At 62.4% G+C, this 24917-nt stretch overlaps 1 protein-coding gene across 4 annotated transcripts in view; it reads right to left on the bottom strand.

Moving 5' to 3' along the window:
• Window positions 1-24917, bottom strand: part of OSBPL5 (oxysterol binding protein like 5) — a 68229-nt gene that overhangs the window by 30976 nt on the left and 12336 nt on the right. The gene's annotated exons all lie outside the window — the stretch shown is intronic.

Consider the following 24917-nt stretch of genomic DNA (forward strand, 5'->3'; position numbering starts at 1 on the left):
CCGGGCCACCAGACTTCCCCTGCTAGGGGATGGAGCTCTGTGGTGGGAAGACAGCGACCGGTGCACCCAGGGGAGGGGGCCAAGGGCTGCCCAGAGAGGGGGACGCAGGCGGGCCAGACAGGCAGCCACAGAGCCCCCGGGGGAGCTGGCATGGGGCTGGGGCCGTCCCTGAACCTGGCCTGCCCATCCCACCTAAGGGCGCCTCGAGACCCCGCCTCCTGCCCTCCCCGGCTTCAGCTCCCGGCTGGGTTTCTGATACCTGCACCCAAAGCGCCTTAACTCGGAGAGGAAGTGCAGGTGTGCTTACGGTGAGGTGCACCCGAACCCACGCTCCGCCCAAGACATCACTTCCTGCCCCACAGCACTGCCCAAACCAGCGTCCGGTCCCAAAGGAAGCAGCGGCCCCGGGGGAGCCCGACGGCCAGTCCTTCAGGTGCCTGCCGTGCCCTCCCAAGCCCTGCCACTGCCCCGGTCTGCCCAGATCAGGAAAGAGGCAGCTCCCTCTGTCTCCTGCCCCCTTGCAACCCCGCCCTGCGTGGGGCTGGGGCAAGCAGTTCCCAGTGGACGGCACCCCGCCACCGACGTCGGCCCATTTTATGGATGAGAAAATCATGGCTCCAAGAGCTGATGACCTAGCCTTGTGGTCACGGCCTGGCCGATGTTGGCAGAGCAGGAACTCCGGCTCGGAATCCTGGGTTCTTTCCACTCCCTGAGGACGTGCTGCGTAAAGGCCCAGTGACCGATTTCTAAAGGCCCAGGGGTGCCTCCTGCCGCCTCCCGGGTGGGCCGGTGGCCTCCTGCCAAGCCCAGGACAAAGTTCCCGCTTTCTCCCCTGGCCCTGGGCCTTCCTGGGTGGGACAGCAGAAACACAGAGCCTTTCCTGCTGTGACAGGTGGGCGAGTGGACCCGGGCAGGGCTTCAGGAGTGGGTAGGGTGGCCCAGGGTTCCGTCGGCAGCCCCGGAAACTCCTCTGTGTTCCCTGCCCAGGGGTCAGAGTGGGGGGGCTCCAAGGCTGCAGTGGGCCCAGGGGCCCCACCCTTCCTAATCACTACCGTGTCACCCGGCTAAGCTTGTCACCTCTGCCATTTCACAGAGGGGGAAACTGGTTTCAGAGAGGTTGGGATGTGGGGCCCCAGGTCGCACAGTTGTTAATTGGCAACGGCTGTGCTTGAGTCAGGTAGGCTGACTCTCAATCCTGGCCCGAGTCCCCCCGCTCTCACCAGTTCAGCTTAGCTTCTAGCAAACCCACTGTGGGGAGGAGCGGGCGGGAGTCTGGAAGCCCAGCCCCTGCTTGCAGAGTCTCAGTGCTCGCTCACTGACTCCCCAGGCGTGTCTCAGGCCAGGGAGCCAGCACCTGAGAGGAGGTCCGCCGCCGTCTTCCTCATGTAGCTGAGATCTTCCAAGCACCTGGCGGGCAGCCACGGTGAGTCAGACCCGCTCCTGCCCCGGAGGCCCCAGGACGCGTGACGAGGGATGACACAGGTAGGCCTTCCTCACCTGGAGCTGCATGTCTCTTAGGGGTTGAGTCTTGCAAACTTGGGGCAGGGAGAGGGGCTCCTGCCCACACATCTCAGCTCCCCCATCTGGCCATGCACCCCGGCTCTACCAGGGTAGGGTGGGGAGGGCACAGAGGTCACTGGCTGCCTTTCTCCTCCCCCAGCACAGCTAACCACCAGCGGCCAGTGGGACTCATTAGTCTGTGAGCCCCACCGTCTGCTCATATATACCATCCTCCCTTCCACCTTCCCTCCCTCCTTTCCATCCATCCATCCATCCAGCTAGCCAGCCACCCATCTTCCCACCTGCCTATCTGTCCATCCATCTAACCTCCTAGCCACCCATCCATCCATCCAAACATCCAATCATTTAACCATCCATCGATCCATCCGTCCAAACTCCCTCCCCTCCCTCCTCCGTGAATCTCTCTTGTCAGAAGAGCAGCCTGATTTCCCTTCCCCCCTTCCTTCCTATTTGCCCAGTAATCAGATACATCAGAGGTGACATCCAAATGGCTGAACAGCTGGTCCAGAACAGACCCCCACAGATCCGAGTGCAGTGCCGGCGTGCACCCGTGGATACCCCCTCTGTGTCCTGACACCCCAGAGCAGGCGCGGGCCCCCAAAGGCCCCCCTCTGACCCACTCGGACAGCGAGGTGGCCCCTCTCCTTCGGCAAGGCCTCAGGGTGTACACGCAGCCCCTCGGCCTTCCCAATGCCCACCCCTGGCTGCTGTCTATGATCTCGTTTGGGGTCAAGGAGGGAGAGAAGCTGCTTCGTTCATTTCAGAGCTAAATCCAGGGCCCCTCTCGCCAGAGGCTCCACACTGTGTTTAGAACACAGTCCAGCCTCTGTCTCCTTGTCCCTGTTTTCCAGGCCGTCAGGACCCCTGCCCGCTCCTCCCACCTCATTCCCTGCCTGGCTCTGTCACCCACTTGCCCCAGACACACTGGCCCCCGTTATGTTCCTTGAACATGCTAAGCCCGTGCCCACTGGGGCCTCTGCTCTGACGTCCCCTGCCACCGAACGCCCTCGCCCACATGTCCGTCCGTCCGTGTGGCTGGGTCCTTCTCAAATTCCACTCTCCGCTCAAATGTCCCTTCCCAGAAGGTTGCCACCCCTCTGTCTCGCACAGTGCCACATCCCCGTGGAACAGTCCAAGTTGCTGGACCGTTGCTCCTACATTCCTTCTTCTGTGTCAACTTTCTTCCACCCCAGGATGCAAGTTCCAGGAAAGGGGACAGCACTGTCCCTCCCGTTTGCTGAGTCTCCCCAGGGCCGGGAGCCGGGACTTGCAGCGGGCGTGGGCGCCACTCCGCTCCAGGGCTTGGGGACCCCAGAGCCTGGGGTGAATGAAGGCAGCAGAGCAAACGCCCCTGGGCTTCGTCCCTCCTCTGCGGGCTAGGGGAGGAACCTCTGGCCAGCGTCAGCTTGGGGGCCGATTTTCACGGTAGCCCTGGTGAGGTTCCTGTCCCAGGCCTCCTGCCGTGCCTGGTGCGGCCGAGGACTGAGGCCCTGCCCTCCAGGCACTGGCAGGAGGCAGGAGGAATCCGGCACCCAGTGGGTCTGCGGACCCTTGGAGGCTCCAAGCTGGGAGGACCGTCAACCCATGCTGGGCTGACCATGACCTTGTCTGCTGCTCTGCACCTCACAGGGAAAGCTGAAGGCTCATAGGGAGCACAGACCCGTGAGGATGGGAGCCAGTCCATGAGGATGGCGGGAGGAGGGAGGGAGGCGGATGAGGAAGGAGACTCCCAGGCTGAGCCAGCAACCAGGGACCACACCCGCGGCGGGCAGCTATCTCCCTCTGTCCCGGCCTGGGCTCCAGCTGCCCAAGGGCTCAGGGCACGCTCTCTCTGGGCCCAGCCCTGGGCCCTTGGAGCCTGGATTCTGCCCGCCTGAGACATCTCGGGCCACCATGTGCCTTGCCTTCACTGGCCTCCCCAACCTCTGACGGCTGGCCTGTGCCCCGACCACGGTAACACCCCTCTGTTACCCTTGGTTACTGGGGCTCCGTTACCCTTGGTTACTGGGGTGATGCTTGCCCGTACACAGCTCGCCCTCGGCCTACAGTTGCCTAAATTCTTCCCCCGCTGCCATAAATGAGGCTGCCGTGGCTTCACCTGGCCCTTATTATTATGCAGTCCAGGTGTCTGAGGGGACACCGTAGGGTCTGGAGGAAGGAGCCCAAGGGCACCCTGACACGGTGAGACGGCCCCCGACACAGCACGTGAGGGCGCCTGAGCGTGAGGGGCCCCGACATCCCTGTGCGGGAGCCTCGGGTGTTTCAGCAAGAGAGCGCCCCCAGCCCAGAGGCCCCCGGGCCCCCTAAGGGGGAGCTCAGGAATCAGGAGGAGGGGCGGCGGCTGGGGAGAAGGTCTGTGGCCTGGGACTGCCCAGCCCTGGCCAAGCCTCGGGGGAGGGCTTTGCAGGCCTGAGCTCAGCAGGGAAGCCGCTGCAGCCCCTGCTCAGACCCAAGACCAAGCCAGCCTCGGGGCTTGGGAAGGCGTGGCAGCGTTTCCCACGCTGACCTGCAGGGTTGAGGGCGCAGGTGTGGTCAGCTTCCTGCAGGCCCTGGCAGTGGTGGCACCTCTGGGGGACGGTGGGCTGTGGTTTGCTGCCGGAGCCCTCGCGGCCCACCCAGCAAGCAGGAATCCCAGCCCTGGAGGCACACGTGCCTCTGGGGACAAGCCCCCCCGCCCCTGGGACCGCCAGGTTTGTCCGTCTGAGCAAGCTCCTTCCCATGGAGGCAGGCGTCTAGGCGGTCCCACCCCTTGGCCCGAGAAGCTCCAGGACAGGCAGGGCTGGCCTCCCACCACTCCTCCTCCCGGCTGGTCCCCGCAGATGGAAGGAACCCTGACCCTAGCCCTCTCGGGGGCAGCACGTCTGCCCGTCTTGGGGCCCGAGGCACACACCCCTCGTGTCTTAGTTCGGTCCATGCGTTAACTCCCCGCCAGGCTGGGCTTCCGCTGTGGGGCACATCCCAGCTGATTCCTCGACTGCCTGAACCCCTGGGTACCCACTCAGGCCGGGCACCCGTAGGGCCAATGCAGCATTTCCAGAATGAATCAGCTCACGTTAGCAAGGGGGCTTGAGAGGGGTCAGGGCTGTCGCGGGTCAGGGAGTAGCCCTGGGGGCCCAGAGCAAGGAGGGCAGGGGCCCCTCCTGCAGCCCTGCTCTGGGCAAGGTAGTGGCTGTCCAGGCATCCAGGGATGGACCCGCCTCCCGGCGTCCTCTGAATCCCAGCAGCCTCCTTGCAGCCTGCCCCAGACTCCTGTGCCCCGCCTGCGCCCCGAGGATGCAGAAGGCCCGGGCTGATGGGCACCATGGGGGCCTCGAGTGAAACATCACTGCCAGGAGCCGTCAGGGTCCTGCAGCCGCAGGCGGGACGTATCCACGGGTGGTGTCTGGGTGCAGCCCTGCCCGGCAGCAGGGGGCCGGACAAGCTGACCTTCAAGCTCTACCCCGGCTCAGGAGTCTTCCTGTCAACCGCAGGAGCCTCCTGGTCTGCTTCCTTAGGGCTCCCCACTTCCTCCTGCCCCACTGCCACGCCCGGGCCACCTGGGAGATGAGGGGGACAGATAGGGGAGCCCAGGACGGGAGGCAGCTCCGACTTCCGGCTTGGCCGCCCTCACCCTGCACGGCCTGAGCTGGCTCCTCGGCTTCCGCTTCCCTTCTGGGGCACGAAGGCCCCCCAGCGTCGGGGGCAGACGGGTCCCATGTGGTGCTGGCCCAGAGTAGACGGGGTATAGGTCAGGCTCGGCCCCACCCGGGCCAGCCCCATGTCCCTGAGCTCCAGCACTTGCTCGGGCACCTGGTAGGTGACAAGCTCTCTGTCCCTAAACAAGGCCGCCTGGCCAACATCACGGCCTGGAGAGCTGCACAGAGCCCACCCTGCCCCACCTGGGTGCCTGCACCCTGCCCCGCCCCTCCCCCACTGGAAGCTGCCTTCCGAGCAGCTATTTGCCTCTAAACACTGTCCCCTCCCTCCACCACCAGAGGCCCACCTTCGGGCCAGAACAATGTGATCTTTGTAAAGAAAGGTCTTCTGTGCCTTATCGGCCAGCACAGACAGGATGCCCAGCCCGCTTATCTGGGGCCAGAATCCGCAGAGCCGCCTGCAGCTCTCGGTGGGAAGGGCTGAGGCTCTGAGAAGGAATCCAACAGAATCCTGGACTCACTTCGCATCCCACCTGCAGGCGCGGAGGTGGGCGGGACAATTCTGAGCCTGGGAAAAGGTCCAGTCCTGCCTGTGGGACTGGCTGTGTGGCCTCAGCTGGCCATGCTCGTCTCTGAGCCCCTATTTGTAAAGGGGGGGTTCCTCTGAGTGGGGGTGGCAAAGTCCCCTGCAGAAGCCGAGACGGTGAACCCAGTGTGAGTTCCTGGCTGCCTGGTTAGCTTTCTCACCAGTGGCTGAGTGTCACAACTGGCCTAACTGTGCTAGAGGGCAGGAGGGCAAGAGTCCCTGGGCAGGGGAGGTGCGGCTCGGGCCACGGGGGGCTCTCTGTTAATTGGTGGGTGCAGGAGAAGCAGGCACTGGCAGCCCGGCCACCGCCAACGTGCCTGCACTCACAGCGCACTCACTTCTGCTTGAACAAAACGGATTGTAAAAGGCGAGGGGAGAAATGCTCTGAAATCACAGATAAGCTCAGGGATGAAGCCACGTGAACCCACCCGCTTGGCTCTCTGTCTGCACACCCAATGGACAGGTCAGCAGATCCCAGGGAAGGACAGCAGCCATCAGTTAAAGTACAGCAACCATCATGTCAACACCACACATTTGCCTTCCAGAAACTCGCTAAGGTCCCAAGGCTAGTAACCATGAAGTCCCTGCCAGGAGGCCCCTCATGAGGGTCCAGAAACATGTCCTGGCTACTGTCCCCCAGCTGGACCTGGCATCTGGGGCTCAAACTGGGCAGCCTGAGCAGCCCCCATGGGAGCAGCAGCCCCTTCAGCGCACCGTGGCCTGTGGGCGCATCCCTGACGGGTCCAGACCGGTGTTCAGAACTTCGGACCTGTGCTGATGGACCCCTGACGCGTGCCAGGCCCTTTCACAGGTATTATTCCACCTGATGTGATTCTTATGATATCGGAGAGCTGAGGGTAGCAGATCTCATTTTAAAGAGGCCCCGAGAGCAAAAAGACCAGCCTGAGGTCCAGTGGCTTGAACCGTGCCCGGGTCCCCGCGAGGTGGCAGAGCTTTAAGCCCCCAGTCCCCGTGCACCTTGAAGATGGCTGAGGGCAGGGGCAGAAAGGAAGCGGGGTACAGGATCCTGGGGGAGGTGGTGGGAGCCGGGTCTCCCCCAGAGAGACAGCTCCCAGACAGGACACCTCGGAGTGCCTGAGCCCTGCGGAGAGGGGCGGGAAGCGGCCTGCCCTGCTCGAGGCCTTGCCTGGTGTTCTCGGCTGACTCAGCCAGATCACATGGCCGCGGGTAGGGCCGGGCCCTGGCGCCCGCCCACCTGGCTTCCTGACCGACACGGGGCCAACTGGCACACTCAGTACCACGATCGGCTGGCCTGGGCACCGCCCACTCGCCACTTCCTCTGCATCAGGCTACTCCCGCCCAGTTCTGGGAAGCCCGGGCCACTGTGGCCTGATCGGATGTGGTCCCCGCTGCAGGCCTGACCCCACCCTGTCCTACCCAGACCCTGCCCGCCCACCTGTCCCAAATGAGAGTTTGAGTTTCTGATGCAAACTGCATCCTGGTCGCAGTGCTCTGGGACGGGGAGGGGGCGGTGAGAGGACGGGTGCTGTGCAACCAGGCGGGAGTGCAGGGCAGTGGGGAGGACGACGGGGAGGGGAGGCAGGAGCCCCCCAGGAGATGGGCTTGCCGAGGGTCAAGGGTCGGGGCTGCCCACCCTCAGGTCCAGCATCTGAACCAGGCAGCTGGATCTGGGCCCCCGGGGTGACCTCACGCCCGAGGCACTGCCTGTGCCGCGGGGCTGGCTGCTGACATGAAGTCCTCCGCACACTGCGGGGCTCTCCCAGGGGTGCTGATGTCTCCAGGACATCCCCTGTGGCCTGGCTCTCCCAGCGGGGCTTCTGCTCTGCGTGCCCCCTCCCCCGGGAGACACCCCACAGGCCGCTGCCTGCCTGGGTGGTGGTGGCTGACGGACAGCAGTTAGGCGGCTGCCCTGGGGGTCACTCGGCCACAGATGGCCACCCGCCCATCTTCCCTCATTGCAGGGCCAAGCCTGGGAGGGAAATTCCAATAAGAAATTCCAATAAGAAAAGGAGAACAAAGTGGGCCAGGGGCTGCTGTGGCCCAGCCTCCCTCCCAGCAGGCAGGGAGGGGCATGGAGGGGGTTGGGAGAAGAGGGGAAGTGGTGGGTCATCGCCGACCCTGAGGGATTCTGGGGGCTCAAGTGAGCCTGCACTCTCCTCCAGACCCCTCCAGCCTCAGCCTCTCCCCTTGCCCACCCCCTGCTCCCCCCATGGGACCTTCCTCAGCTGCTCCTGTCCTGGTGGCCCTGGGGCGGGCGCTGAGCGGGCCTGAAAACTAGGTAGGTAAGAGCGGCGGCCCCTGGGGGCGCAGTCGTCCAGTAAACAGAAGGAGACGAGGCCAGGAGGGCTGCCAGCGGATGGGTGGGGCCGAAGCCTGCTGGGGGTCCCCGGAGGGGGGCACTGGCCCTCGGCGGTGCAGGGCGGGAATGGGCACAGCCAGGGCTCTACCTCAGGGCATCTCTGTCAAGGATCTCCCTCCGCAGGGGAGAATCTGGCCCAGGTTCCCTAAGCAACGCCCACCATCTTGGACTGTGTTAACCCAGAGTGAGGCCCCCAGAAAAAGGGAGGGGATGATTCCAGCGGGCCCTCCTTGGTCAGACTGCTGGGCTCTGCCCTGCGCGTCTCAGCAAGGGGTGGCCCAAAGGAATGCTCTGTGAAGGGCCAGGGCCGTGCCGCCGGGGAGCGGTGCCACCTGGGAAGGGCACACACAGCCCAGCTCTCCTCTGTGTCCCTCGGGTGATCGATGGGGTGAGCTCCAGGCAGGGCCGGGCTCATGCGGGGCTCAGACAACCGCCCTCTGGGGAAGGGGAGGTGCGGCGCCCACAGCCCAGGAAAAGGCAGAGTGTGTGCGGAGGCGGGTGGGCTCCTGAAAGCACCTAGAAGCTCCCTAAGAGACTCAGCAATGTGGCCCCCCAACTTGGGTGGGGGCCCCCCCCGAAAAGGCTCAGGTCTCCCACAGAGGTCATGGTGGTGGGATCCAGAGGTGTGGGTGCAGCAAAGTCTTTCTCTCCCCCAGCCCCTGCCCGTGCCCCAGCCCTGCAGCGTCCCTGGAATTGGGTCGGGCGCCCCTCATCCAGCACCTTGGCCACACCTGAGCAGGCATCACTGTAGCTCCTGCAGGGAGGGGGCTGCCCCGCCTGCTGGCTGAGAACGCTGAAGCACGGCACGGCAGGGTGCCCCCAAACCTGATCAGGACCCCACACGAACACCAGGAACTCAGGGTGCCCCCAAACCTGCTCAGGGCCCCACACGAACACCAGGAACTCAGGGTGCCCCCAAACCTGCTCAGGACCCCACACGAACACCAGGAACTCAGCCTCATGGGGGGGGGGTGCAGCCTCCGTCTCCTCCTTCCTACCCCAGCCTGGCTGACCCGGGCCGGTTCTGAGTGCGGAGAAACCCTGCCTCTTGCCAAGAAGAGGCGGCCTCACTCACGTGCCATCTTCACAGGCTCGCTGGTGGGTCACCTTAAATGCCAGCCAGCCTGGCCCCCGGCTGCTCGGTGCTTGGTCGGGGGCGCACGCTGGCTCGCTCAGGGGAGATGAGGGCCTGATCTCGCAGGATGCACTCTCAACAGCCCCTGGTCCTGTGCTCTTGGGTGCGTGAGGTCCACGGAAATCCAATGTCCGGTTTTCCCACAAGTTGTGCAAAGCACACCCCAGCCGGACTGTGCCCAAGGCTGGTTCTGGGACATCGACAGAGCGTAATCCCCGCACGGTGTCCACCAGCTCGGCCTGGCCTCGGGGCCCTCCCCCACCAGAGAGAGGGGCACCGAGGACCCAGAAAGCCTGGACCCCCGGGGACGGGCAACGTCTCCCCACCCACCATGCTGTACAGCATCGAGCCGGAGACTGGGGGCCTGGCTGGGGCGTCCAGGCTCCCTGATGCCCAGGCTCGCGGCAGCCCAGGGCTGGCTGTGGGCACCTCGTTTCTGAGACCAAGGAGGTCACAAGGAGGGCACCTGGTTAATTTTATGCATCCACTTGACTGGGCCACGTGGGGGCTCAGACATTTGGTCAAACACGATACTGGGTGTGTCTGGGAAGGTGTTTCTGGATGAGGCTGAACATCCGAATCGGTGGACTCGGTAAAGCACGTGGTTCTCCGCGGTGTGGGCGGGCCTTGTCCGATCACTTGAAGGCTTAAATAGCACAGAAGGCTGAGCCTCCCCGCCCTGCCTGATGCCTTCGGACCGGGGTGTTGGATATTTTCTGCCTTCAGACCTGAACTGAAGCATCCGCTCGTTTCCTCGGTCTCGAGCCCGCTGGCATTTGGAGCGGAACTAAACCACCAGCGCCCCCAGGTCTCCAGCTTGCGACCACCCGCAGATCTTCAGGCTGCGCAGCCTGCGTGACGATACGAACCGATTCCTTTTTTTTTTTTTTTTTTGCGGTACGCGGGCCTCTCACTGCTGTGGCCTCTCCCGCTGCGGAGCACAGGCTCCGGACGCGCAGGTTCAGCGGCCATGGCTCACGGGCCCAGCCGCTCCGCGGCACGTGGGATCTTCCCAGACCGGGGCACGAACCTGCGTCCCCTGCATCGGCAGGCGGACTCTCAACCACTGCGCACCGGGGAAGCCCCGAACCAATTCCTTATCATAAGTCTCTCCCTCTCTCTCTCTCTATATATATATGTGTTTATTACGTATAGATTATACGTCTACAGATACACACACCAGAGAACCCTGACCGACACACCCGGACGTCAGGCTGCCCTCTCCTCCTGCTATGATCACTGACAACACGGCACAGGGGCCCGTGATAAGAGCACAGGTGTAGCCGGCGGGGAGGCAGCACCATGGGGTGGGGAGACCAGCCACGCACCTACTCAGTGCCTCGGTTTCCTCGTCTGTAACAGGCTGATGGCAGCACCCGTCGTAGGGTTACTGTGGAGTCGAGGCTTGCAGAGGGTTTAGAACAGCAGCACCAACAAACGTGAAGTACTACCGTTTGCAGCACCGAGCCCTGAAGAGACAAGCCTGGCGTCAGGAGTGCAGCGATGGCCGGGGCCGGGGAAGGCTTGGCGTGCGGCCGGACGGAGACAGCACGGGCCCCTTTCCGGGGAGCCGTCCATGGGGAAACCAAAGCCCTCTGGGGCACTGAGGCTGAGAGGTGGGCTCCCGACAGAGCTGGGAAGACCAGCGTGACTGCGAACACCGCCACGGGGCCACGGAACACAAATGTGAGGGTCAGGTGTGCACGCGTGGGCCCGTGGCCGGCTCCCCAGCCGGTTTGCTTGCTGGCCCCGGGGATCCGGGCGGGCAGACGCCGTGCAGTAATTATACTCCAGTCTTGTCCCAAACCAGCCTCGGCCACACTGCAGGTGGAAAACACTTTGCACAACGTGTGGGAAAACCGAGCACGTGATCTCAGGGAAGCGGACCCACCTCCCTGCTCCCCACACCCCATAGGACATGCAGCCCGGCACGCAGCTGCCAGCCCTTTATTTGGTGTCGACGTTGTAGCCCCCGGAGGGCTGAGACAGAGAAGCGGGATCACGGTCTGGGTTAAAACAACTGAACTTATGCCAAGAACCAACTATTTACAACACACACTATAACTCACAGAGAGAAAACAAACTTATGGTCACCAAAGGGGAAAGGGGCGGGGAGGGATAAATTAGGAATTTGGGATTAACAGATACACACCACTCTGTATAAAACAGATAACCAACAAGGTCCTACTGCACAGCACAGGGAACCCCACTCAATATCTTGCAACAACCTATAGCACAAAAGAGTCTGAAAAAGAGTATATATGTGTATAACTGAATCACTTTGCTGTACACCTGAAACTAACACAACATTGTAAATCAACTATACTTCAACTTAAAAAGACGGTCTGAAATTTAAAAAAAAACAAACAACACTTACTATAGAAGCCAGGCCACCTGGCTTAACGTACAATTCTATTGCTTCCTCCTTAATGCCCAGCTGGCTTCGGACTCCACAAAACCCCTCCCTGGCCTCGTCTGGGTGGAGGGTGAAACCTCCTTTCCTAACTGTTCCCCCCGAATCTCTCCTCTGAAGGAAACGAGCTCCAGATCCAGGGCCGGGGCCCCCTCTCTGCCCCAGATGCAGCCCAGCATCCTTGGGCCGCCCCCTCCGCTCCTCGAGGCTGGAGGGGGAAGCAGAGCCTCATTGGGAATGACCTGTCTCTCGGGACCCTTAAGAGCCTTGGTCCCATTCCTGTGCACCCAACCTGCTCGCTTAGGGGAAACTGCTTCCCCTTGAGCCTTCAGACGAGCAGGTTCCCCGCCCACGGGGAGCCCCGGGGGACTCACTGAGTGGGACTCACCGCCCCTGTCATGACTGCTCCTGGCGAGGACGGGACGTGGCTCTCAGGACCCAAGTACCAGAAGGCGAAGACCCCGGGCTCCCTGCTCACCTGGGAATGGCCGGCACCCAGCTTCCTCCAGGAGCATCTGCACTGGGGGAGGACATGGACCCCCGACACCCTCCCACCCAGCACTGGGCCAGTGGGGTTTCCAGTAGGGCTGGAGCTCATTCTTACATAGCCCTGGGGTGCAGGGCTCACCGAGGTTTCCAGGAGTTGGGTTCTGGGGGGTTTCGTCATAACTTGAGTGTGTGGAGAGGGTAGGAGGGGGCCCAGCTTCTCTGACGTCCAGGGCGAATCCTTGCATAAACTGAAAACTCCCTCTTGCTGGACGGTCCCAGTCCTCACACAGCGGCAGCTCCCCCCGGGGCGCACGCCCCGCTGCATCGCATCCTGCAAGCACCATGCCCCTCCTCCCCTCCTGCCGGCCTCCCACCCTGTCCAGGGGCTGGGAGGATCCTAGGTCTTGGAAGCAAAAATGACCGCAAGCGTTGCAGTGCTCTGTTTTCCCGCCTTTTCTGCATTTTACAGATGCAGTAACTGAGGCCCCAAGGGTAAGCTGACTCACCCGGGGACACGTGGCCAGGTGGCACCGCCCCCTCGACTCCCAGCTCACCCGGGGCAGGCGTGCTTGCCCCCGACCCCCCGCTCGGCGTCAACCCCAGGGGAAGGGCTGCCCACATCTGCCGGGACTGTCCCGAGAGCCAGAACAGGAACTCCAGAGAGAGAACGTTTATTGGGCTGCAGGTCCGTACGGCAGGGAAGCCCACTGCCTCCTTGCCATGTCCCCAGCTTTCCCGGCCCCGCCGCCTGCAAGAGCCCAGGACCCCTCTGGGTGGATGGGCCGCCCTTCTCTCCCCCACGTCCCGTGCTCCTCCAGCCACTTCCCCTGCAGCCCGATCCGTGAGCACCTACTGTGCGCTGTTCCGCCGCCCTGGCCCTCCTGCAGCCCAGCTCGCAGGTTTTAACTCGGGGAGGGGCTGTCTGCACTTCCGGCTGGAGCTCACGGGGTCTTCCTGCATGGCTCCTGGCGCCCCTTCAGCGTCCAGCTCAAGGCCTTGTTCAGCACTGACCCACTGGGCGGGCAGCTGCTGGGGCGGGAATGGAAGCCCTGCCTTCCAGGCCCTTCTGGGATAACCAGTAGAGGCAGCCCCCCCACCCAGTGACCCCCCCCAAGTCAGGCTGTGGGCGCCCGGTCACAGCCTCCACCTGCCACTCCCTGGTGGTTTCTGGGGAAACCCGTTCTGTCAGCTGTCATGCGCCTGGCGGAGAAAGTGGCCTTGCCGGTCAGGTAGGACCAAACTGGCACCGGGCCGAGGGCCCCTCCTTGTCCTGCCACGGTAGGAACAGTCCAGGAAGGTGACCTGACATCTCAGGGATGTGGTCACCAAGCTTGCGGACCCCCGGCCCTGCCTCCAGACCCTTTTGGTCACTGGACCCTCCAGCCCACCGTCAGGGCCCAAGCAAACCCCACTTGAGGGCGTCCGGCTTCCTGGTGCCAAAGTGTCAGTGTGACATCGGCCTGAACCACGAGACATTGTGGGGGGGCATGCCAAGGGCTCACAAAGAGACCAAAAGAGAAACAAGGAAGAAATGAAAACCTCTATCCACAAGCAGCGTGCACACACGTGTCCAAAAAGCAGAAGCAGCCCAGACTTCCATCAGCTGATCGACGGCTAAGCAAACTGTGGTCCATCCATGCCACGGAATATTATTCAACATGGAAAGGAATTCACGCTGAATTCATTAAGAGGAGCCGTCTAGAAGGCACTATGCAGAAGTGATGATGGACGCTGTTTCTTTAAAAAAAAGTCAAAATTGCAGGACCTATCACACTTCCATTGATCATAATCACAGTGGCCAGTGGCCCTGCCAGCCTCTGGCCAATCCTGAGCTCCGTGGAGTGGACCCATGGCCCTCTCACCAGGTGTGCAGTCAGCACGCCTGACCCGTTCTCCAGACACTGAAGCGGCGGCCACCCAGCCCAAGTCCCGCCACCGTGCCTTGTCCAGTGGAGATACTGAGGTTTGGAGAAGGGTCCAGAGACCCCCGACGACCCCCGAGGTCAGGGCTCCCTGAGGCCCCTGGGGCTGAGAAATGGCCCTGTGGGAGAGGTGAGAAGGCAGGGCTTGTCCTCCAAGCTCGGAGACCTAAATCTGGGTCTGTCCCCTGACACGTTGGTCACGCCATGAAATGACAAGTTCTAAAGCGTGACTGCATCGGCGCCTCATGAGCAGAAAGTGACAGCTATAAATGAGCCCGAGAGTGACGGGGACACAGCGACCGCTCGGAGGCCGGCTCGGGGTCAGCCGTGTCCCTCTGGCTCAAGATGAGCTTTACAGATACCTGCCCAGACAGCCTGCTGCCCCTTCGTCTATGCCTGCCTTTGGGGATGCCCCAGGGAACCCAGCCTGCCAGTCGGCGCTCCCTCCGGGCCCCATCATTCGCCCTAAAACACCTTCCCTTGGTTTCGAGAGACAGCCCCATCCCAGCGCCCGGGGCGGCGCCCTCTCTGGCCCCATGAGAGGTCAGGCTCCTGGATCATCTGATGTGTGGGAGGCGCCCACATGCTGAGACCACAGGGCCACCCCCTCCAGGCTGTCCTTTCTGACTGGGGAGGAGGTTTGACATCTCCCCTCTGCCCCCCAGCCAGTGAAGGCCAGTCCAAGGAGACAGAGGGACTGGTGGCTTCACCCATCAGGGCCTGACCCAGAAGGGCTTTCTCCTTCTGGTTAGAGGTTAGAGGTCACAGCAGCCAGTGTCCCCTGTCACCTGCTGACTGTAGAGGTGGCCGGTGACAGCGGCAGCTTCACTGCGTCCTGAGGCTTTTTGGAGAGAATTAACAGGTTTCCACAGAGAGGGGCTGTATCAGTGTCCTGGGGCGGCCGGAACAGAGGACCACACGCTGGGCAGTTTATAAACAACAGAAATGGATTCTCTCCCAGTTCTGGAGGTCAGAGTCTGGAATCAAGGTGTCGGCAGGGCCACACCCTCAGAGGCTCCCTCCTGCCTCTTCCAGCTTCTGGGGGCCCCAAGAACTCTGTGACTTACAGAAACATCCCTCAGTCTCTGCCTCTGTCTTCCCGTGGCCTCCCCTGCATGTCCATGTCTCAAACCTCCCTCTCCTTCCCTTTCTCCTAAATTCCGGGATTTAAGGCCCACGAGATAATCCAGGATGACCTCGGTCAAGACCTTTCCCTTAACTCCCCCTGCAAATTCCTAAATCCAAGTAAGGATGCATTCACGGCTTTTGGGGTTAGGACTTCGACATATCTTTTGGGGGTCACCATTCAACTCACTGCAGGGAGTTTCAGGGGCACCCAGCCCAGCAGAGACCTGGGGTGGGGATGAGGCGTAACAGCACCTTGCCACCCACGGGAAGGTACGCAGTGCCCCCCTTGGCCTGCTGGAGTCCCAGCGGCTCTCGTCCCCTTGTCCCCTCCGCTTGCACCTGCCCCTCCCGCTCACCCCGGTCAGGCCGACACCCATCAGCTCCTCCCACTGTCCCATCACCCTCAGCAGAGCCACCTTTTACCCTGTCACCCCCTTGACTAACCTCCTAGGGCTCCATTCCCGGATGAAGCCTCAGACCCTCCCGCCCCCGCCCCTCCACATGGAGCCCCCGGGGAGCTCCTGGGAGGTGGCAGCTCTCCTGCCGTGCAGGTGGCCCCGGTACCAGGTCCCAAATGCCAGGCAGCTTCACGCATCCCTGCCTTTGGTCTCCTGGGTCCCTGGGCCAGCGGTGCCTCCCCGCTGCCCAACACCCCGCTCCAGAGCTGGGACCGGCCCCAGCACTCAGCTTAGTGTCACCCCCGACCCTGAGCCTTCCAACAAGCTGGTCCCGCCCCCCAGCTGCTGCTTCCTTTTTTTTTTTTTTTTTTTTTTAAGTATTTATTTATTTGGCTGCGCCGGGTCTTAGTTGCGGCATGTGGGATCTAGTTCCCTGACCAGGGATCGAACCCGGGCCCCCTGCACTGGGAGCGCGGAATCCCAACCACTGGACCACCAGGGTTCTCGAGGGTTGCGAAGATCTGTTCTGGCTCCGGCCCAGCACTGGCTGGGGACCCTGAGGCTGGGAAGGGCTGTGTCCCCTGGGGCCCGAGCATCCCAGGGGTGTGTTCTCGGGGGCCGACTTCTCAAGGTGCTATCACAGACTCGAGCCCCCCACTCCGACCCAGCAAGAATCGAGTATCATTTTACAGGCGAGGCCTGGGCAGGGAGGGGGCCCGAGGCTGACGGGGTCTGAATGGAACCCAGGCCTGAGGCCCTTCTGGGACGAGCGGTGGTCCATCACATGCTTTCTTTGTGTCATCACTGGAGGAAAGCCACACTGCCCAGCGGTGCTCCCCGATGATTCGGGTGGGCTGAGGGGGCTGTCTGGGGAGTCCCCGTTAGAGAGCAGTGGAGGGGGCTGCCCGCTGCCCCCCCGGGTCACGCCAGCCCCAGCAGCGTCGGCCCCAGAGCCCAGAGCAACCGATGATCATTTCTAACTGACGCTTACATCGGGGAAACCCGGACGGACATCTGGAGCTGGTGGAGGCCCGGGAGGTGAGCAGTGTGCTCTGTGGGAGGGTGGAAAGGGGTCCCTAAAGAGCTGAGGGCCCTCACAAGGGAGGGGGAGAGAAGATATACGTGGAGACCCCAGCCTGAGAGGGGGCTGGGCTGCAGCAACGTGGTGGCCGGGGCCCCCAATGGGCATGGCTGCTGGACCCGGGGACAGGGCGTCTGGCTGGTTCCCACCGTCCAGCTGGTTTGGGCCCTGGGTTTCCGCTGCACTTTGGGTTACGGGTCTTCGGCAGAACCGCTGAGCCGCCAGCACGTGGTGCTGGGGAGCAGGTAGGTTTCTCCTCGGGAAGGGGGCTGATCTTGGGGTCCCTCCACAGCCCGGGAGAGGATGGCGTTGGCCTTTGCGGGGCCTGGCACAGAGAAGCACAGACTGCGAGAGTATCGGGGGCGTGGAGCCCATAAACCGAGGGGGCCTGGCGCCTCTACTGCTCACGCGTCCCCCGCGCCCCTGGTCTGCAGGGGGAGCTGAGAGTTTAGACGTGGCTCGGCTGAGGACAGAGGGGTCCTGTTGCCCCAGTGCCCCCCAAAGCCCGGTGATGAGTAAGGCCCACGCTCCTCAGAGAGGGGACGGGCACGCACGGCGGGCCGGGGCTGGGGGAGGCCAGGGGCTGGGGCGGGTCCAGGCCGCAGCTCTGCCCCCGGGGATCCTGCCCAGGCTTCAGTTTTCAGGGAGAAGGACTCCACGGGCTCAGCCCTCCCCCCAGCTCCAAAGTGAGAATGATGAGTCGTGGTCACAGGAAAGGTGGCTTCTGCGCAGACCGGGCGTGTATGACCAGGTGTACGACTCGCTGAGTCCCCAGGGCGTGGGGGCGGGTGTCGTCCTGCAGCCGAGCCTCAGGCAGCCTGCCCTCGTGTAGCTTCAGCGAGCCCCTCCTTCTCCAGTGGCAGAGGTCTGGCCAGCCTGGTCAGGCCCGCTCCAGGGGCTGGGCTGGACAGCGGTCTGGAGGGGTCCAGGTGATCCTGGCAGAGGTCCCAGGAGGAGGGGGCGCTCGGCTGCAGCCCTCGGGGTCGGATGTGTTTTACACTCTGTGTCCCCAAGGGCTGAGCACAGCACCTGCCTCTGCTGGTCAACCTGACCTGACCTTGAGCGCTCAGGCAGGGCCAGTCACAGACCGAGGCCGGCCCAGGGCGACAGACTATGGCCTGCTGCTGGGCGGGAAGCCCCCTGCTTTCAGGCTGCTCCTTTGTGCCCTATGGGTCAGCCCAGCGGACACCCCATGAGCACACAGCCCTGAGGAGGGACGGAGGGAGGGGAAGGCGCACAGCCTCTTTGGAGGGTCGTTTGTGAGCGTGAATCAGAGTGTCAAGCACGAGCGTCCCTTGAGCCAGTGATCCGACTTCCAGAAATTTACTATGGGGCGTGAAATCCAAATAATCAATATCTGTGCCAAGAGACACGTGTGGGAGGATTCGCTCTGCAGGGCTATTTTTGGGAGTGAAAATACCCATCGACAGGTAGGTGGTGAGTAAACGAAGGGATGTGGGAGCAGCGGATGCTAAACGTGGCCACGGAGACCACGCTGCGGACTCGGAAGGGATGTGCCAAGGAGTGGGCTGTGCCTCGGCGACTCCAGGGCGCAGTGACGGAAGCCATCAGCCCGTGAGTGTGTACATCGGTCCATACGACTTTCTCTGCCTCGTCTGCTCTCCACGAAGAGCGCGCGCCCGTTTTACTGCGGAGCACGCCCCCAGCAGAGCTGTCAGCAGCCCGAAAGCAAACAAGAAGCAGCAAGAGATGCCGGGCCTCCAGGGGGACGGGAGGAGCTCTTGCCCCAGACTCAGGGAACGTGGTCTTGCAAAGGCAGGTGGCCCGAGGGCCTTGGAGGAGCGTGGGGAAGCCTGGGGTCCCTCTCGCCCAGCTGGACCCCCTCTCTGGGAGCCAACAACCCCATACTCCCCCCACTTGCACGGCCCCTCCACCTCCAGGCCGGAGTGGACCGGAGCCTGCTCTCCAGATGCCCACGGCCGCCCCAGCCGCACCGAGAGGCCCTCAGCTCCTAGCACCTGGCAGGGCCAGTGTCTGGCCCAGGGCCACTCCCCTGGGCTGTTCCCCCGATCCTAGCTCTTCGTCTCCTGTTCTTCACACGACCCCCCCACCCCCACCCCGCACCAGGTCTCAGAACCTCTGCTGCGGCATCTCCTCCATTCCTGGGAGCAGTACCCCAGGTGGGGCACCCGGCTTGTCCCTGCAGCCCCAGTGCCCAGGGAGCATTCAGCAAGTAGCAGGTACTAACGGTGATGCTCCTGGTGGGGGGGATGGAGGTGGGGGTGATCTGACCGAGTGGGATGCGTATCCATTAGGCGCTCAGGAACCAGACTCGGCTGACTAAGGAAGTAACCTCTCCACCTTCAGAGCTGCTCCAAGGGGCCATGAACAGACAGGAGGCAGGGGGGACGTGGGGGAGCACAGCAGAGACAGAGGCTGGGGACGCACGGCCCAGAGGCTCATCCCGGGACTCCGCCAGGCAGGGAGGAAACAGCACCTGGAGTCTCTCCTGAGGGTCTTTGGGGAGGGTGGGCTTGACCTCTCCAGGAGCTCCTCGAGGTCACGGGGGCTGTCCGGGGTGTGACCTTCCAGAACCTTCCCCACTGCCTTCTGCTCCCCAGCACTGTGTGTGGATGGCCACGGGGCCCTGCCCTGGAAACCCCGCACAGACAGACCTGGAGGGGAAACTGGGGACACCTCCACCCTGAACACGCGCTCTGACGGCAGTTATGAAGGCCGGCGACAAAAGAAGGAGGAAGCGGGGGCTAGAGGTCAGGAGGTGAGAATGAAGCTCTATTTTAAACCCGAGATCAGGGAGATGAGGTGCAGCTGCGTCCGTCGGGGGTCGGCTCTGGGGACCGCGGGGCGTCGAGGGAGCCTCTGTTACACCGTCCTCTCCGCCTTCGTATTTCACATTTTCCGTGATACAGAGTCAAAAAGGAGAGGCTCAAAAGCTCTCTCTTGAAAGCTTAAAGGGAGAATTTAATAAAAGCCTTGAAACAGAGAAGAAATTCACATAACATTAGAGTCCTGTCCTCACCCCACCCCCCAAACAAGGCTCAGAGTTTAAAAGACTAAAAACAAGCCAGGTGCCTCTGAGGACACTGGAAAGGTGACAGCCAGGCGATCAGAGGCTGCACCCCGGGGAAACGCCAGTGCTCCCTCCCCGAAACGGGGGAGGTTAGAGCCACGAGGTGATCCAGATTCGGAGTCAGCCAGGTAACGAGTGGGAAGAAGAGCCGCTCGGTGGGCTGCAGCGTCCCGAGAGCGTGGACCCCAGCGGCTGGGCCCCCACCTCGCCCACTGCAGAGCGGCCTGGGGCCCTCCGGCCCTGCCCTAGGCCTTTCACAGGCTCCGGCCTGATTGTGTGGGTCTCCCGGCTGTCCAGGACGTATCCCCTGATTCACAACAGCCCCCCAAGATCAGCAACACCCACCAGAGGCCCCGAGCCGGGAACCTGGCAGAGGCTGGGAGCGGGGGCCCGGGTGCTGCCCTCAGCGCCCACCGGCCTGGGCTGGGGGCGGTCACCCCTCGGAGGCCACCTCTCCAGCAGGCTGCCCTGCCGGGCGGCCCAGACAGCGCTGCGACACGTGCCGGGGCAGGGGACTCTGGCAGCAAGCCCCTCGTCCCTTCCCTCCCCACCACCACCGCCGCCGGGACCCCGCTCCTCGGCCCCGCCCGCGGGGCTGCCGTGCGGCCGGTCAGCGGGCCCGGGGCCCGCGCAGCCTGTACGGATGGTTCACGGCCAACAGCACACTTGTGCCCACTGCGGTCGGGCGCCCACCGCAGCCTCTCCCAGGCTCCTGGGTTTACGTCCTCTGGGACCTCCTAGGAGGCAACCCCACCACCAAGAGGTGAGGCCAGGCGCTGACCAGAGCCGACGGCCAGCGGGTCGGGTGGCTCGAGCCCTCGGCCCCCGCGCTGGCGCACGCCCGTGTGCCCCAAGGTGAGGGCAGCCCCCAACCCTGCTCCCTTTCTTCCTCTTTGATCATCAAAACGACCCGGCCCTCGCCGACGTGTCAGCGGGCAATCGCTGCCCTGGCCAGGCTCCAGGCAGCTTGGGGCACCGCCAGCCTGGCCACTGGGCCCTGCCGAGGGTGCCCCAAGTGCCGGGTGCTGGTACACAGCTGTGCGAGGTCCTCGTCTCCCTTTTCCACCCTGAGCGCTCACCCCCGCGCCCCTACATGATGACGCAGGCCTCTGGACCCGATCAGCTGCCGTTGCCCCCGCTTGTGTCACTGCAGCCTCCCGAGTGGTCCCTGCGGCCCGGGGAGCCAGCGCCCCAGGTCTGGGCAGAAAGGGCTGCAGGACCAGGGAGAGGCGTGCCCAGGGCAGCTCCTACCGCAACCAGGCAGCCAGGAGTTGCCCTCAGGAACCAGAGTCCCGGGGCCCCAGGGAAGGAGCTGGCACGTTTCTTACCTTCTAAGAGGCTCTTTTGAAAGAGTGTTTTTCGGTTCCCAGGTAAACACAGGTGACACAAGCACAGCTACTCTCCCCCAGTTCACTCCCCAGGGCCTGGGACCCGCTGAGAGTCTCGCAGGAGGGGAGGAACCAGGGTCCCTTGCGTGCGAAGCGAGGACCTGGCCCGGGGGTGAGCAGGCCTGGTGCCCCAGGCCTGGCCGATCGCTTTAGCAGGACACAGGGAATTGTGGACCTGGAGGGGTTCACATCTCAGGCGCAGGTCAGCAGCCAGGAGGCCAAGGACCACGATGTCCCACCTCCAGATGCCGGGGCCAGCGACCTGTGCCCCGTGGGTGTGGGTGCTGTGAGAGCTCACTGGACGAACGCTGGTCCAGGGGAAGCAGGACACATGCCATCCCTTGGCGGGGAGGTCACCCCAGCAGTCACACCCAGCTCAGCCAGGCGCCCGAGCGGTCCTTGCCTCTCCGGAGGCCCAAACGATCTCATCTGTATAATGAGGCAGCCCCCTGACCCCGCATCCAGGGTCGCTTGGAGAACAATGTGGCCACATCCGTGATGTCACCCCTGTCTCCAGAGTGCCATCCCCTCTCCTTTCCACCATGCGGTCAGTCAGAGCCCAGCTCTTAACCACCATGTCTCCAGGAGTCCCAGCAAGCTCCTGGCCACTGCCCACTGTGGCCACCCACTCCTGGGTGCGGCGGGTGGGATGAGGCCCCCCCAAAAGGTATGTCGACATCCCAACCCCTGGGACCTGTGAAGGTGACCTTCTTTGGAAATAGGGTCTCTGCAGATGTGACCGAGTGAAGATGAGGCTGCATTGGAGCAGAGTGGGTCCTGGTCCAATGACTGTGTCCTTATAAGAGGAGAACAGGACACAGAGACACAGGAGGAGGCCAGGTGACCACAGAGGCAGAGGCTGGAGGGACGTGGCCACAAGTCCAGGGATGCCCGGGTTCCCCAGAAGCTGGGAGAGGCAGGAAGCTTCCTCCCCCAGAGTCTTCAGAAGGAGCGGCACACCTGCCCACACCTTGATTTCAGAATCTGGCTTCCAGAACCGGGAGAGAACAAGTTTCTGTGGTTTTAAAGCCGCGCCGCGTGCGCGACCTTCACACGGCAATGAAGATCCCGCGTGCCGCGACTAGAGACCCGACGCAGCCAAATAAATAAATAAATATTTTTTGGAAAAAGCTGCCCCACGAGTGGTCCTTTGTTACAGCCGCCCCGGACACTCACACTAGGGGTTCAAAACTGGCCTGAACCAAAGGTGAGTGTGTGGACACTGAAAGGACGCCGCCGAGGGACCCTGTGCCCCTGGGCACTGCTGAGACTGCAGGAGAGTCACTGCTCCATGCAGCAGATGTGCAGACCTCGAGTGAAGCTGACCTGGGCGCCTCTTCCCTGTTCCCCATCTGGGGCACGTCCACGCCAGCCCCTGCCTTGTCCGTCCCCCACGAGAAGCGAGGCTGAGGGGGAGCACACCATCCCGGCACAAACCCAACAGAGGAAGCCGGTGTTCCCTGGAGAAGGGCCCACGACTCAGCAGATGCCAGCCCATCCCTGGGGAGGGGTCTCCAGGCGACGCGGCGACACTGCGCTGGGCATCCTGGTGGCCCCGTCGCTGAGGTCACCTCCCAGTCTCCGAGCAGCAGGGTCTCCGTCCCACCCTGTCCACCCCTAGGAAAAAGCCAGCTCTCAAAGCCCCTCGAATCGGCCACGGAAGCCCCCTCTGCGTCCTGAGCCAGACCGAAATAAGCACGTCACGCGTTTCTAAAACGTGGGCAGACACCGGATGCAGCCAGGTGACGCAGGGGCGCATTAGTCATCACGGGTCTCAGTGGGAAAGCGTCTCTTTTTTCATTTCTCTTTCCAGCCTCCTGAGGGTGTCAAGGGAGAGAAGTCTGGGTCTTTACTGCAGCTCCATCATCGCGAATCTCTCTACTTAACAGAAGCAGGGCAGCCTCGGGCACAAAGCTACTGCAGACAAAACGAGGAGAGCGACCGCCGGTACAGTCTGGTGTTTCACGCTCGCTTGTGCATTTTTATATTACCTGCTGTTTATTACGTGGGAGGAAGACTTTCTAACTGCAGCAACGGTTTAAAGTTTCTCTTAGATACACATTTATTTAAGTAAAAATAAGTGGGTGGACTTAACCATGTTCTAAAATACCAGCATAGGTGGTTTTGGACCACAGAGGTGGAACTCGGGAAGCTGTTCCGAAAATGCTGGGAGCTGCTCCGAGTGGCCCCTCCTGGTCAGGAGGCCCCCGTGGTCCCTCCACCCAGAGCAGGGACCCGGCCTGGGTTGTCACGGGTCCCGTTCCCAGGGCTCCACCCAGAGCAGCTTCTTTTCTAAATTCCATTTATTATAAAATAAAATGTAAATACAGAAAACCACACAGACGTTCGGCCTCATGAGCTCCTCTAGACAAACACTCTGCAACCACCACCCAGGTCAGAAGTCAGCACTGCCCAGTCACCCCAGGAGCCCATCCGGCACGAGTCCCGGCCACGGCCCCGCCGCCGGTCCTCCCAGACCGTCACCTTCACCTTTACGATTTCATCATCCAACTGTGAGGCCCCCTTCTAAGTCTCTTAATCTGCGGTCCCCCTCATTCCCTTCCTTTGCCTTTCAATTGATCTGGGGCACCCGGTGTCCGACCTGCGAGGGGCTCCTGGACTCACCGGCTGGCGGCGCGGGCAAGGCATGGACCGTCTCTGAGCCCTGGTTTCACACCCGAAGCTGGCGCTGCCAGGCACCTCACAGCTGGTCCTGAGTTTGAACAGAGGGGGTGCCTGTACTGTACCCCGAAATTCTGGGTTCCAGCGGGCACTGGATACCCATCGGTTATTGCGAACAACCCGGAAGAGCCCTACTGGGTTTTGAACGAGATGCAGAACACGGACAGAAGCAAGTCTCTCAGCAGCGGTGAAGGGAGGCATCACAGCACAGAACATCTCGGCTGCGGTTCTGCTCACGACTCCCCGGCACATCTCGGCCCTCCTTCAGCTCCTGCTCGCTCTCGGCTTGCACACATTTCTACCAACCTTCTTCATCAAGTCCATCCCAGACACGGGTGGACCAGAAGCCGAAACAAGTTGTGTTTTAAGGAAAGAAATAACTGACAACCCCTCCGACAAGAAGTTTAAGAAAAGGTGTCTGGGGCCTTTTAGCCCAGGGACAAACAGCCCCGCACGAGGCGGCATCCCTCCAGGGCTTCGGTGTCACGGCAGCGTCATCAGGTGAGCTGGCCTAATCCCGGCCTGTCATGTACCACGGTGAGGGCGGGGGGTGACCCTGGCAGGCTTCCTCACCTCTCTGAGCCTCAGCGTTCCCACCTGTGAACTGGGGGTGGTAACACAACTCACCACATACGGTGGTTTTAAAGATTAAAGGAGCTAGACCATGTCGAGAGCCCTCAGCAAAATGTCAAGCATTAGAAAAAATTAATCGTTGTAATGACCCAAGTCACCAGGAAAAGGGTTAAATTATTTCTCGTTTATACCTTAAGCCTGCAAGGCATCACGTGGGTAAAGCAGTATAGAAAGATTTCCCCTGAACACGATAAGGTTTTTTTTTTTTTTTTTTTTTGCGGTACGCGGGCCTCTCACTGTTGTGGCCTCTCCCGTTGCGGAGCACAGGCTCCGGACGCGCAGGCTCAGTGGCCACGGCTCACGGGTCCAGCCGCTCCGCGGCATGTGGGATCTTCCCGGACCGGGGCACGAACCCGTGTCCCCTGCATCGGCAGGCGGACTCTCAACCACTGCGCACCGGGGAAGCCCACGATACCCGGCAGCTGAGCCGGGTAAGCGGCCCTGGTCGGGGAGAGGCCCCCATGGCCTGAAGGAGCGGGTGTCCGGGATCCATGGGTTCTGCGGGGTTATTCC

The sequence above is a fragment of the Orcinus orca genome, chromosome 8 (genome assembly GCF_937001465.1).
Source record: "Orcinus orca chromosome 8, mOrcOrc1.1, whole genome shotgun sequence".
NCBI lineage: Eukaryota > Metazoa > Chordata > Mammalia > Artiodactyla > Delphinidae > Orcinus > Orcinus orca.